Here is a 15,572-nt window from a genome sequence, read left to right as displayed (position 1 = left end):
TCCCCCATTATATCATGATGTCATGAGTACTTTTCAAAAATGAAGGATGAACAACATAGTAGGTAGAGAGTTGACCTTAGAGACAAGAAGACCTGAGCTCAAGCACTGCTTATTATACATAGTGTATTTGTGAGGTTTAGTGAGAGTCGACTTCTTGGTACTCTAGGTAATCTCTAGGATTAGAAGTTGAGCAGAAGGTACCAGTTCTTATTGATAGAGGGAATTTCTTCTACCAGAAATTCTACAGACCAATGAAGGAACAGTTTCTATCCAGATGATTCTGGAAGAAAGTAAGGCTGTTGACTTTGTGCAACTCTGCCTCACCTTAATCCAATTCATGTATAAATCAAGATATCACCTCATGATGTCTTTAGTCCTCTTCAAAAGGGAAGGATGAACCACAGAGTTAGGTGGGTGAGGAACTGTCTAAATGATGGCACTGAAAAAATTGTGATTGATGAATATATGTCAAAGTGGAGGGAGGTCTCAAGGGAAATGACCCAAGGATCTCTCCTTGGTCCTATGCTATCAAACATTTTCAATCAATTGCTTTGATGAAGAATTGGATGCCATTTTTATTCAATTAGAAGGTGACTCCAAGATGGGAAAGATACTTCATATATTGCATGATAGAAATAGAATGTAAAAAGATCTCAAGAGGATAGAATGGTGGGGTGAATCTAGTAATATGAAATTAATGTGCTGAAATAAATGCATATGAAGTACTGAGTGCCATCTCCTGTTTTCCTGAGCTATGCCTTGTCACTGGATCAAGATGGCTAAAAATGAGAAAGTGAGACTGGCAACTTTGCACATGTGTACCTCACTTAAATCCAATTCACTTCAATGTCATGGAAATACCACCCCCTCCCATGTCATGGTCAATTTTGAGAACAAAGGACAAACAACAGTAACATGAAGTAGTTCTCCACTAAAATCACAATCCAAGACTTCATCATAGTCGCCATGTCAAAGATAGACCTCAAGTTTAGGCAGGTCCTGCCAAGTTGATGATGAGCCCAATGCATATGTTTTGTCTAAAATAACCCAACAAAGTCCGAAGAAGTTCACTTACCAGTTAATATAAGAATCAAAACTATTTTTACATTTGGCCTGGATTTCTAATTTCTATAGTTCATGTAGCATCTTTGGTGAAGAAATTGTCTCTACTAATACAAATCAGAAAATTTTTTGGTAACTTAGAATCCCATTTCCTTTAAATGACTTGTCCAAGTTCGTACAGACTATATTTATTAAAAAACAGAATTTGAACTCAGATCTTCCTTTCTTTCCATTTATTCACCGTGCTCAATTATAAGATTTTACAACATTCTCCTAAGCATCAGAAATTCTGTATAGCCTTGAACATTGGGTTTCTTCAAGATTATTGCCCATGTCTACATTCTGTTCCTAACCCTTCCCATGAAATTTAAGTTCTTGGATACCGAAACAAACCTCCATTCTGTAGTGAAATGGATTACTTAAAACCTAAGTGTATGACTTTGTGTTTATCCTTATGAAATTTCACTTTATTAGATTTGGCTTATTATTCCCACTTCATGATACTTTTTTGTTTTTTTCTCCCCTCATCTGACAATCTAGCTATCCTAGCTTTGTGTCATCTGTAAATCTTGACTTTAAGCCACTAAAAAATATTGAATATATCAGAACATTCTTCTTTAAGGATGATTATGAGGTTGTCCCAATCCCACTGCCATATTCAAAGCTGGTCATTATTCTCATTAATTCTTAATCTAATGTACAGGATGACCAAATTTTCTTGTGACTGAAATCTTCACAGGACATCTGATTACATACTTTAGCAAGGCAAATCGGTAAGAAATAGATAAGGCTTTCTTGTTTCCAAACCATGTTTCCTAGATTTTGCTCAAGAACTTGTCTAAGTCTACTCTTTCATTTTACAGATAAAACTGAAGGTTGGTGAGGAAAGTGAATTGCTCAGGGTCATAAAGGTTGTAATTGGGAAAGTCAGGGTTTTAATACATATTCTCTGATTATAAGCCAACATTCTTTGCATTGCATCACATCTTTTCATTTTGCCAACAGACCATTTTGCAGATCCAGTTAATAATTCTTGAATTTTCCTTCTTTGAAAATAAGTTAAAAAAAGAAACTCAAACTTGACCTGCCATACTTATAATATGGCCATAGATTGGAAGAGAGTTAAAAATACTGGCAAATAAATTCTTGGGGACCCCAAAAGGGAAATTTTCCTAGCTCCCTGCCAGGTTTCTATGGCTTGAGGCAACAAAAATGATACCTTTTTGCCTTTCTTTTTCCTAAGTATCACTATTAGAAAAAGTTTACTGTGCAGCCATAATCTTCATTCATAGATGAGGGTTCATAGATGATGAAAAAATATGGTGTCATTAGATGCTAATTACTAGTTGCATGGCAACATTTATCACAAAAAAAGAAATGTGATCATTCAGAAGTGATTTTAGTTATATCTTGTGCCCAGTCCTAGACACATTAGCAAATTATTGGTTAGTAGAGTTATTTTACTCAGAAAGCAAAGCCAATTATGGAACCTATGGAATGGATCAACACAAGACCTTGATGGTTTCCATCTGGCTCTTAGAATTGAATATTTTTGCTTTGGAAGAATTTTTCCCCTCCATTAAAGAAGATAAGCAAAGCTTTGGAAATATGAGTTCTTTAACATTTTCTTTTCATGGACTCTGAGGAACTGATTCTTTTTATTAATGACCAGGACTCATTGATTGGGAAGTATCTATACAAACTGAGGTACTTAATATAATAGAATGCTATTGTGCTGAAGAAATATGAGCAATTCAGAGAAAGATGGTAAGATATATGAATTGGTAGAGTGTATAGAATAAGGAATTAGAAAGTAATATGAACAATTACTATAATAATACAAATGAAAAGAACACTAAAATGAAATCTAGTATTATTTAATTGTAATTATCCATCTTGGTTCCAGAGAAGAGATGGGGCAATATACCTTCCTCCTTTCTGAGGACAGGTAGGAGCCTAATGATGCAGAATCTTGTTTGTGTTGTCAGTTGCAATTGCTCATTTTTCTCCTGGCTGCCCAGTTCTCTGGACTTTTCTATCATGCCCTTATGTCTTCACCAACCTGTAAGATCCCATCAGCCCTGGGACTTACACCTTTGTAGTGTCCTCTGAAAGATCATAGTGTCCCTGGATTCACACCTCCTTAGTTCCCCCGCCCCTTCTGATTGAAGGATGGAGAACTGAGAACTCCTCCATGTAAGAAGCATGCTAAGGCTAGTCATCTTTTCATTTACCTTCTGGACTTCTCCATCATGCCCCCTCATGTGGTACCCCTGCCAATGCTTTTCAGTTTCTTTCTATGTATTATTTCCCTCATTAGATTGAAAACTCCTTGAGGACAAGAACTATCTTTTCTCCTCTTTCCCAGAGTTAAACACAATGCCTGGCAACAGAAGGTATTTAATAAAGTGTTTATTGACTGACTGTTATTATTGTTAAACTCTGAAAGTCATTGTTGTTAACTCTTCTTTATTTTGAAGATCTCTTTGATGACTGGGAGTTTGTTCAGAAATCAACCAGTCAATAAATATTCATCAAGTGTTAGGCACTGTGTTGAGAAATGATTGTAATGTCAAAATAAAAAAAAAAGCATTGCTAAAACTTTTTTCAATAGCTGGTACCTCTATTCCTTCTACAGAAGACATATAGATACTTTCAAACAAAGAATTTTGAGTCCCAAACATTGTCCAAGTTTGTTAATATAGTTCATTATTCTGTTTTGATCCTGTGGGCTCTGGTTGAAGGGAGAGTTAGATAATAAATAAATTGCAGTTTGAAAATCCAGCCCTTCCTATCAGCTCATTTATTATCTCATGTACAATGTTATGAATCAAATAAAACATTATAATATTTAATCCCTGATTTCCAGGAATTTATGATTTCACTAGGGAAAAAGAGTCACTGATGATGAGTAAAATATTCCTACAAAGGATATTATGACAGCATCTTATGATTAGTAGTCATATTAGGAATAAAAGGGGCACAGACAAAATGAGTGATAAAATTTCAGAGGAAGAAAAGATAATTGTGAGATATAGTGGTCAGCAAAGACTTTCAAGAAAGATATAGCATCTGTCTCTGGTCTTGAAGGAAGGATAGGATTTGGAGGCATCATTGGGGAAGGGAAAGGGTATTCTCAAAAATAGGGCAAAATGGAAGGGAGTATATTAAGAACAAAGTTATATAAGTTGTTGATGTATATATTGTTCTCTTGACTCTACTCTCCTCACTCAGCATCAGGTCCTGTAAGTCATTCCAAGCTTCTCTAAGGTCCAGCCATTTATGATTTCTTATAGAATAATAATATTCCATAGTATTCATGTACCATAACTTGTTTAGTTATTCCCCAATTGATGGGGATCCCCTCAATTTCCAATTCTTTGCCATTACAAAAAAGAGCTGCTATGAATATTTTGAAATATGTTAGATTTTTCCCATTTTTAAATAATTTCTTCTGGACATAGTCTTGGAATTGGAATTGATAGGTTAAAGGCTATGAACAGATTTATTGCTCTGGGCATGGTTCCATATTGCTCTCCAGAAAGGTTGGATCTGTTCACAACTCCACCAGCAATGCCTCAATGTCCCAATCCTCCCACAATCTCTCCAACATTAATCATTTTCCCTTTTTTTCATCTGGGCTAATCTAACAGGTGTGAGATACCTCATTGTTTTTTAATTTGCATTTCTCTAATCAATGGTGATTTCGAGCATTTTTTCATATGATTATATATAGAGCTTTAATTTCTTCATTTGAAAACTGTCTGTTCATATCCTTTGACTATTGATCAATTGGGGAATGATCTGTGACCGTATAAATTTGATGCACATCAACAGCATTATGAGATGAACAAGCTTGATGGAAGCAACTCCTCTCAACAATCCAGAGAGCAAAGACACCTGTATTAGACTGGTTATAGACTATTTTATCCTCAAACAGAGAAAGAAAACCAAAACAAAACAAAACACAAAGGAAAAAAAAACCCACCAAATCTGATGAACACTTTATAAAAATTATCTCTTATGTATCTTTCCCTTAATCTTAATTCCTCATGCCAAAAATTACTATTTTGTAAATATGTTTAACAAAATATATATGTAAATGCTAATCTGACTATTCCCTACCATGGGGATGGGGGTGGGAAGGAAAGGTAGAGGGAAATTTTGAAATATGCATGCACAATTGGATCAAAATTAAAAAAATAAATAAATTTTAAAAAGAGAGACAATGGGTCTGGTGGAAAAAAGTTATATAAGAAGAAAATTAATCACATCTTTCATCCATTCAATAAAAATTTCATTAAGTGCCAACCATGTATGGACATCACACTAGGTGCTAAGGAAGACCCAATGTTTAGAGAAGAGTTGCTTCCTTACTTTATGAAGCTGACAGTCTAGAAGGAGGATAGAGCACAAACATAAAACTCTTATACATATTTATGTATATATATTTTATATATATATGTATATTTACACATAATATAAGCTACAATAGATAAATTGGATTTTTTAGGTTTTTGAAGGCAGTGGGATTAAATGACTTGCTTAAGATCACACAGCTAGGTAATTAGTGTCTGAGGCTGGATTTGAACTCAGGACCTCCTAAGCTGGTGCTCTATTCACTGTACACCTAGTTGCCCACAATAGATAATTTTAACCTATCTTAGATTTCCGGACTTTCAGTAAAATGCTTGGGCATCCCATATTAGACTGGAAGAAGAATTCATGAGAGTAATCTACTTATGAAAATTTGGAATATTGATGAAATCTCACAATAGCTTTGTAACTTCCTGCCTTTGCAAGCAATCCTCTCTTTTTGTATATTCAGATACAGCTGTGATGATACATACTTGGCAAAAACATGTCCACAGTGAGACTGTTAGCAATTTTCTCTTCCCTACTGAGGCTTAGAAGACATTTCTGGAACCTTTCATAATAACACACTTAGATGTTCCTTTAGCATAGACTGAGGTCATTTGATGTAAACTTGTTCAATTTCCCTCTTTCAGTACCCTAATTTTCTCAGTGTCCTTTCCCATCTCTCATCCATTCCTGTATCATTATCAGCTAAAGGTGTGATATAGTTCTTCCTAAAACTTACCTGTATGCCATTCCCATTTCCTTCTTTTTCCTTCATGACTTATTCCATCAATTATTTTCTTCTCTCTCTCTCTCTCTCTCTCTCTCTCTCTCTCTCTCTCTCTCTCTCTCTCTCTTCTCTCTCCTCTCTCTTCTCTCCTCTCTTCTCTCTCTCCTTCTCTATTGAAATCATTAAAGTAGATAGTACCACAAAAAGGAAGAGTCTAAGAGAATTGAATAGATACTCTAGGACAGAAGAATCTTGGAAAACATTCATGTTTAAGGTGAAAAGTGGCAGAAGAAGATCTAAGAAAAGAGACAGAAGAGGAATGGCGGGGAGAAAGAGACAGACAGACAGACAGACTGACAGACAGAGACGGAGTCAGAGGGAGAACTATCATTCCCTCTCTATTTTCCGTGCTCTTCTGCCACTTTTCACCTTAAACATGAATGTTTTCCAAGATTCATCTATCCTAGAGTATCTATTCAATTCTCTTAGATTATTCTTTTTTGGTGATACTATCTACTTTACTGACTTCAGTGACCTTTATGCAGATTATTCCCAAATCTATCTCTAACTCCCAGAGCTTCCAATCCATATTTCTAACACTTGCCAGATGTCTCCAGTTAGGAGCTTACCACAACTCAAATGCAACATGTCTAAATTAATTATGTTACTATCAAACTGGCCCTTGTCTCATTTTCTTTTTTTTATTAGTACTTTCATCATCCTTTTGATCACAGAGATTCGTAGAATTGAAGCTATTTTTACACCAAATCTTTCCTTCATTCTATACATCCAATCAGTTGCAAAATCTTGCCCTGTCTGCCTCTCTAAAACCTCATCCTCCTGGCCCTTCTTTTTTTATCTCTACTGAAGTTCCCCCTCTTTTTCTCTTGCATGCATACAATGATTCCTAGTATCAAAATCACCAAGGCTTTTGTCTCAGGGCAAAAACCGTCAAGAGGCTGCAATTTCTCCCCAGGGGGAACTGATGTCCTTTTGTCTAGCTGACTTAGTTTTTTATGAAAAATAGAGTGCTGAGTAGGGAGGAAGTTGTATATGACCATCCCTCATCCAGTTTATGTTGGTGTCATCCCCCTGCCCTATCAAACTCCAGAGATCATTAAGAACCTCTCCCTGGATCTACTTTATCCCACTAATACACTAGTAGCTCTTCCTCTGACTAGGGCAGAATATCACACAGGAACCTACAAGACTGATGCTCAAGATGAATGGTGAGGGGGTTGATACATAAGGGCTTTAAAGAATTCTCCCAGTGTCTCTCTCTTCTTAATCTTTTCCCCCCTTCCTACTGAAATTTCCTCCAATGCCAGAATTTTTCATTATAGCTCTAGTAAAAAGTAGGTAGAAGATATGCTGGTGATGACCTTCTGCTTTCACAAGCTACTGAGATGAGCAGAGAGACAAAATAAACCACAAATAAAAGGTGGTTAATAACAAAGTTCCTTTAGAATTTTTACTTTTGAGGGTGAACAGAAATGAGGAGACTTTCGAACATTTTGATACTGATATATAACTTCAGAGGGTTTGGGATAAGAAGAGAGAGGGGGGACTTTTGAGATAGATTGATACGATAATAGATAAACTCTTTCAGATTAACTGGATTTCTTCGGTTTAAGACATTTGTTCATATTCTTCATGAGCAGCCAAGCATATAATGGATAGAAGATTAGACTTGGAGTAAGTAAAATATGAGGTCAAATCCTGCCTCAGACACACCTTAGCTAAGTGACCCTGGATCCATTATTTAATATGCTTCTCCACATCTGTAAAATGTTGATAATAACAACACTTACCTCACAGGTTTATTATGGGGATGAAATAATATTTGTAAAGAGCTTACAGCAAACCTTACAGCACTCTATCTGTCAATGCTGGCTACTACTGCTATTTCTTTAGAGCTGACATTCAAAATAATTTATAATTGTGAATAATAATAGTAAAAGAGATCTAGAATCAGAGGATTAGTTCCTATGTAATTCTGGAGGACTCGCTTAATTGTTTGGGGATTATTTCCTCATTCATTAATAAAGATAGACTAGGGTAGATGCTTTAAAGTTCATTTTGGCTCTAGATCTGTTATTCTGTGATTTTTTATCATGATCATAGCATTATTACATTTCTATAGTATTTTAAATTTCACAAAGTCAGTAATTTATTGAAGACTAAGACTCAGAGAGATGAATTTATTTGTTCAAGGTCTCACAACTGTTAAATGGTCAAGCCAGGTCTTGAGCCACATTCAAACTGACTCAAAGTTATTAACATTGTAATTGAACCAATATATATTACCATATACACAAGGTGCTGTGCTAGTTTAGAGACACTAAAATGAAAATTGATATAATATCTGACTTAAAGGAGCTAACAGGAAGGAAAGAAGGAAGGAAGGAAGAAAAAGATAGAAGGAAGGAATGAAGAAAAGAAAGATGGAAATACAAAGAGAGAAAGAAGAAAAAATGAAGAGAGGGAAGGAAGGAAGGAAAGAGAAATGAAAAGAAAAAAGAGGGAAGAAATGGGGAAGAAAGGAAAGAAGAAATGAAGGAAGAAGGGAAATAGGCACATGTTGAGTTTTATCATGCTCTAGTCACTGTGCTAAGTTTTTGGGATACAGAAAGGACAAAAGAAAAAAGACAATCTCTGCTCTCAAGAGGTTTACATTTAATGGGGAAAGATAACACAGAGAAAGGAGTTCCTCTCTTCTCTCTCTTCTCCCCACCCCTTCCCTCTCTCCCACATATTATTTTGAAGTCCTTCCAGAGAAGGCCTTAAGAAGAGATATTTTGGGTGGCACAGTGAATAGAGTTGGCCCTGGAGTTGGGAGAACCTGAGTTCAAATCGGACTTCAGACTTACTAGTTACCTAATTGTGTGACCTTGGGCAAGTCACTTAACCCCATTGCCTTGCAAAAACCAATATACATATATTTCATGGTGAGTAGGCCATAGGGATGGTAGGATGTCCTAGTCTCCCTTTAACATGGATATCTTGAGAAGGAAAGGAAAGCAGGATTTTCACTGATATATAGAAGAATTAAGATCTCACTGCATCATAGGGAAAGTTAGGACAGCAGCATGGAGGGAGAAGTTCCCTGGTATTCATAAGACCTGGGTCCAATAAAGCCTACCTTGACACAGACTGTGAGTGACACCAATTAAGTCATGTAAAGTCTCAGTGTCTTAGGCAACCATCTAAGTCAAGGCTCTTCAACTGGATTTTGTGGACTGACAAGAGGTTTCTAGAAAGATTTCAGTGGAAAACAAAACAAAACATACAACTTCACTTTCAGTAATTAATTAAAATTCAGTATTTCTTTCAATTATTTAAAAATATTATTCTGAGAAGTGAACCTTAGGCTTTACCAGGTTCTCAAAGGAGTCTATAACATAACACAGAAAGGTTAAGAACCCCTGCCTTAAAATGATAAATGTTGCAGAGAAGATGCTAACTACCATCTGCTATGGTAGAGGGAAACCCTTCAATAAGACTCTCTCCTCTAATATATTGCAAGTACATTCAAAGACAATTGCAACAACAATCAAAAAAAAAAGGAAAGGATAAGAGGCAGTAAAAGTAGGGGTCCCTAAAACCAGCAGGAATCCATTCCCAATTGAACTTATTTCTTATTTTCCTTGAAAACAATTGTATTTTTTCCCGTTTTCCTTCCTAATCCTTTGCCGTCTGGAGGCTACTCGTTAATCTGCAAAACAAGTCCCTTTTCCAAGCCATTAGTGCCAGGCCGATGCGAAATCATAGGCAGTCTGGGCCATTAGTGCCATGGTCATTTAAAATACCAGGCATCTCCTGTTATTAGAGAGCCAGGGCGATATGACTGAACAACCTGTCCAGGCAATTAATGCCAAGGTAATTTTAGCAGCCACACCAATCACAGGTCTGTCAATTAGTGAGGTTGCTTTCATTTTAGGAAACCTTTGTGGAGATTCTTTAGGCCTTCTTTGGTGGTGGGAAGTGGGCCATGGAATAGCCTTTGTCCTGTGCTCATGTGGGGCTACCTGGCATTCCAGGGGTTACAGACCTAAGGGTGCCCATTAAATTGGCTTCTTTGGAAATGAAAGAACACACTTTTTTTTGCCCGGTGGCTTGGGATGTAGTAAGATTCCTTTCTGCAGATGCGAGTGTACATTGTAATGCAGATTTCCCTTCCCCAGAAACTCTGGAGGAGTCAGAACACCATTCAGCAGTTTCCATCATCACTCCCAAGGATGATGAAGTGTGCCAGCTGCCTGGGTATCACATAGCCCAGCCACAGTCTTGGCATCCTGGAGGGGCTTGGGTGCCATAGAACAACTCCTGGAAAATCTATCCCGGAAGCACAGACTAGCTCTGTGTTCTGGGGTGTCCTGAAGAGATTAGTGCTGTTGTCTATCACATGCATTGTGATTGGATCGGGGAGTGAAGGGGGGAAGAGGGGGTGGAAATGTTTTGGCTGGGACACAGGATCTGCTTGCCTCTGAGTCAACTTCAGATGGCTTCTAAGAACTAGTCTGATGAAAACAACTTTTCCCATTCAGGTGAGAATTTAGGAGTCTAGCATGTTGAAATGGGATCAGTTGGTTGACCTGAATATAGTGGGTATCAGTCATTTTTTATCAACAGAACTATCCTCATGAGATATCAGACCAATTTTATAGACCTTAGAGGTTGGTCCTTTTAATGATATATTTGTTATCATTCTTATACTAATTTGATAAGTAAAAAAAGTAGCAATATCAAATATTCAACAGTAAACAAGACAAAACCTTCTGATTTTGGAAAACAGCATGTATCCATTCATTAAAAAACCAAAACAAACAACCAGATTCTACAATTCAAGTTACTTTTTTAAAAATTCTGAATATTTTATTTTTTTCTATTATATGTAAAAACAATTTTGGCATGTTTCTTTTTTTTTTTAATTGAATTCTAAATTCTCCTCCTTGTCTTTCTCCCTGAGAGGGCAAGCAATTTGTTATATACAAATCAAATTAAACTAAAATGGTTGTTGTTTCAATGAATTTCCTGGCTACCTAGATTAAAGATTCTAAACCTAGGCCTATCAGACTCTTATGGGGTATGTGTGATAGATTTCAGTAAGTCTATAAATTTAGCTCTTTTAATATTTGATTAATATATTTCAATATTTTTCCTTTGTAATTCTGTTTTATTTTATGCTTTTTTTTTTATAAAAAAGCATTATTTGGAGATAATGTCCATAGCATCACTAGATTATGACATAAAAAAAGGCTAAGAACCACTGACCCAGATCTTTCTTTGCTATTATTCACTAAAGAATACCCTTTGTTACATTTCAATATCAGTTCCAATTAATTGCACAGGATCACAATGAGAAGATAATGAAATTCATGGGTGATGGATGGGATGAATGTGTTGGTGAGGGCTGTGGAGAGGATGGGAGAGTCAGTTAGACATACTGACATATGGAAAACATCAAGCCTGGAGAAGGGCCAGTAAGTGGAACAAAGAAATCTTGAAAGCATAAACCCAGGTGTTCAGGTACCTGAGGCATGTCACTACCAAGGAATATTATTATTATTATTGCATGTAGGAAGAACTCCAATGTACAATGTACAATGCATACCTTTTAGGAAATGTTTAGTTTCAATTGATGCTCCATAGCTAGCTAGTTAGCCAGTTAGCTAATTAATTCAACTCAATTAATTAAATTAATTTTTAATGGAACCCCAATGGATGATTATGTTTGGGGGTACATTCCTTCAATAAGATTTAGTCCCAGCATAACTTACAGCCAATTATGAAGTTAAAACTCCAGAGCAAATGCTTTGTTACATTCTGGTGTTTCATTCAAATTATAATTATAGGATGAGTTTAAGGCAGAGCTGAAACTGGGGAGGTGAAGTTGGGACTTTGTCCTACCCAGGAAAACCAACTTAGAGGGGGATAAGAACACTTATAATTCTTTGGCACCTTAGTGTAAATAATTAGTTTAAATGAGGAACTTCCAGATGGCATTTTAGTATGAAAACTTCCACGCCCTCCCTCCACTTCTTCCTCTGGTCAACAAGGGCAGCTTGGTGGTACAGTGGATAGAGTGCTGGCCTTGGAGTTAGCAAGTCAGGAGTTCAAATCCAGCCTCAGACAGACACTTGTCACCAGCCTCCAACACTTGTCACTTGCTAGCTGTGTGACCTTGAGCAAGTCAGTTAGCCCCGATTACCTCACATACACAACTGTCTTTTTTTTTTTTTTTTTGCACGGCAATGGGGTTAAGTGACTTGCCCAAGTCACACAGCTAGGTAATTAGTAAGTGTCTAAGATCGTATTTCAACTCAGGTCCTCCTGACTCCAGGGCCAGCACTCTATCCACTGCACCCCCTAGCTGCCCCTAGTCTTCCTAATTTTGGGGGGGAGAAAGTGAAGCTGGTGCCTCTGCCCAGCACCCTGTCACTCGATTTAATTCATGTGCTTGTCATGGCATCACCTGATGTCATGGTCTTCTTCGAGAATGAGGGGCAAACAACAGTTCTGCAGCTTCCCAGAAAGGAAGTGGCCATTGTCCTGGTGGCACAATGTTGGATTTGGAGTAAACACAGATTTGAGTTGAAATTTGGCCTCAGACAAATCACTTAACCACTCTCTGCCTCAGTTTCCTCAGTGGGGATAATCATAGAATCTACCTTTCAGTGAGGATCAAATGAGATAAAATTTGTAAAAAACATATCGTGGGTGGTATTTAAATGCTTATTTGCTTTTCTTTTCTTCTCTTCCCAGGTCTAGTATCTTGACTCCCTCACAGAAGAGTGTACTTTGTGATACTCACCCTGGAGGCAAAGTTCCTAGAGATGGCTTGGGTGGAAGTGGATTATCTTGGGTGGATATCACAGTGCTCCTGGGTGTGTGAAGACCTACACTGACATTCAAGTTTGTTTCTTGGCATTTCAGTTTGCCACATCATGGGTTTATAATCTAGCTATGATGACTACAGCAACCTGAGGTTTTTATTGCTCAGACCCCGAATCTGCAAAAGAGGAGGAAGTATCCTTTGCTGGGAAGAGGCTAATAAAACTTTTGCCTTGCATTTTGAATTTGGAATTAGCATCTGACAATCCCTTTGGAATTATAACTCTTACATTGTTATGCACTAAATAGCTACACTTGTCTTGCTAATAAAATCATAGTAATTGAGTAGCATTTTCATTAAGACAGGAGTGTGATTCATTTCAAAGAAGGAAAAAAACAACTGGCAACTCCATAGAAACTCAGTTTTTCCCAGTCTGGTGGCAGAGAACCCACATTAACGGGGGGAGTTTCCGGAGCACATCAGTGGATCACATGGCACTTGCCCCCCTCTGGGTTTTTCCGCTGGGGCTTTTCCCTGAGGACCGAGTGTACTCTTCTGTCTCTGGGCTGGTTCATTAGCCGGCAAAGTGGCTGCACATGTCTATTATCGAAGCCGGTTTAAAATCCCCCATGTCTGTAGGCCTACTCCAGAACCCAAAGTATGTTGGAAGAGATGAAGAAATGGCAAGATTGTGCCATCAGACGTGAGCACCACCCACACTGCATCTCCGGATGCATTCCTTATTTTTGATGTATCAGAAAATACCACACTCACAGAGAGGGATTCAGTCAAGCCAAGCAAATTATAGTTAGTAATAGGCCCCACATGATCTAATAAAGCCTAATGCAGGGTCCAGGTGTGGTGATTAATTGTCCTACCAGGGGAATCAGCAGGATCGACCTAAAATTCCTATAAGGGTTGTAATCTGGTTTAAAATAAATATAGACAACTAGGAGTTGGTGGGGAGGGAGGGGGAGAGGGGGGAGACGCCTTCTGGGCTCTTACTTGAACTTCCCATGTTCCTACTCATTGTGTCTGTTAACACGATTTGGTTTCCTCAACCTGCGGGGCATGCACCTGCTAGGGGATGGTGGAGCCTAAAAAAAAATAGTCTCAGCATATGAGCAACCTGAGCACCAAATGCTGTGTGGTCTGGTCTTGAGTGTGTTTGTGGGGTGGGGGTGGGAGGACTGGTGCTAAGCATGAATTTCATTTTAATTTGGTGCCTAAATAGAAGTCTACAGTAGCCCAAGTCCTAAGGTCCAAGATAAAAATTAAATTTGTCTAGATTCAAAATGAATCCAGGTCCCGGTTAAATTTTCATTTAACTAAAAAATAGAAAGCACTCCTTTATGGACCTGGCATCCTACTTCTTCAGATAATATTGACATCAGGTCAAATAAATAATATTTATTGAAGATGGATAATGTACCCTGCACAGGTTTGGCCACTGTTATGTGATATCCAAAGTACATTCCAAATGTAGTCAAAGTGTCAACCAGATGGCACTGTGGAGTGAGGAGGATCCGGCCTTAGACACTTGACAATAACTGTGTGATCTTGGGCAAGTCACTTATCCCTGGAGGCCATTTCTAGTCATCCAGATTCATATCTGGCCACTTGGACCCAGATGCTCCAGAGGAGAAAGTGAGGCACCTCTTAGTACTTAATACAGCAACCCCTCACTCAAATCCAATTCATGTGCTTGTCCTGAATGGTCTTCTTGGAAAATGAAGAGCAAAACAATAAGCTAGGATCTTCCTTCAAAGGGCTTACACTCTAATTGGAGAAATGAAATATAAGCACATGAATCAAATGCAAAGTACATGACAGTATTAAATTAGAAGTTAAATTGCATTGGAATAGACTGTGACACTTAATGATGACTATATGGTATGCCTTAAATATCTCCAGACTGGAGTCAAAAGAAAAAGGAAATCTGCATTCAGATCTGGGGATTACATAATGGGGATAAATAAGAAAGATACCTCTGTTATCTGTTGGAGCTGGGTTATCCCGTGGAACACGTCTGAGAAAGAATTTACATTCTGGTCTGATGCTAAAGTACATGTGTAACTAGATTGTTCCAGTTATTGTGTGTTCCTGTGACTGGGGAATAAATAAAAGAAGATTGGTCACTGAGCCATGAAGAGCTGTCAGTCCACTCAGTAGATTTTAAGAAAAGTTAATTTTTTTTCTATTTCCCTCTTCCCTTTCTTTCTTCCCTTCTTCCCTTCATCTTACTTCCCCCTATTCCTCCCTCCCTTCTCTCTCTCCCTCCCTCCTTTTTTCTTCCCTCCCTTCTTCCTTTCCTTCATTCTTTCTATCTTTCCCAACAATTTTTACTAAATAATTAATTCTTGTTTCAAAAACTTAGATCTTTACCCTTGTCAAACACTACTGACCATGGACTGAACATTTTACATATAGACAAGAACCTTTATAAAAGGAATCTACAGTTTTCTTCTCATTGTGAATCTCTTTCCCTCATTCTTTCTCTCATTCCTCACAATGAAAATTCATCAGATTTCTTCCCTTTTTGACTTCTTACCTCACTCTATCATCTTACTTTCTCTATTTTTCTCT

General features: G+C 37.6%; 1 long non-coding RNA gene across 1 annotated transcript in view; it reads left to right on the top strand.

Annotated features, from left to right (window-relative positions):
* The window catches only part of LOC141500313 (uncharacterized), a 124,195-nt gene extending 111,024 nt beyond the window's left edge, over positions 1-13,171 (top strand). The window contains exon 3 of the long non-coding RNA XR_012471907.1: positions 12,917-13,171. This is a non-coding gene — a long non-coding RNA (uncharacterized LOC141500313). The remainder of the gene's footprint in view (positions 1-12,916) is intronic.
* Positions 13,172-15,572: the final 2,401 nt, after the last annotated feature.

Source organism: Macrotis lagotis, chromosome X (genome assembly GCF_037893015.1).
Source record: "Macrotis lagotis isolate mMagLag1 chromosome X, bilby.v1.9.chrom.fasta, whole genome shotgun sequence".
NCBI classification, from domain to species: Eukaryota; Metazoa; Chordata; class Mammalia; order Peramelemorphia; family Peramelidae; genus Macrotis; species Macrotis lagotis.
Note: the sequence above shows the minus strand (reverse complement) of the source record. Positions and strands in the feature narration are given on the sequence as shown.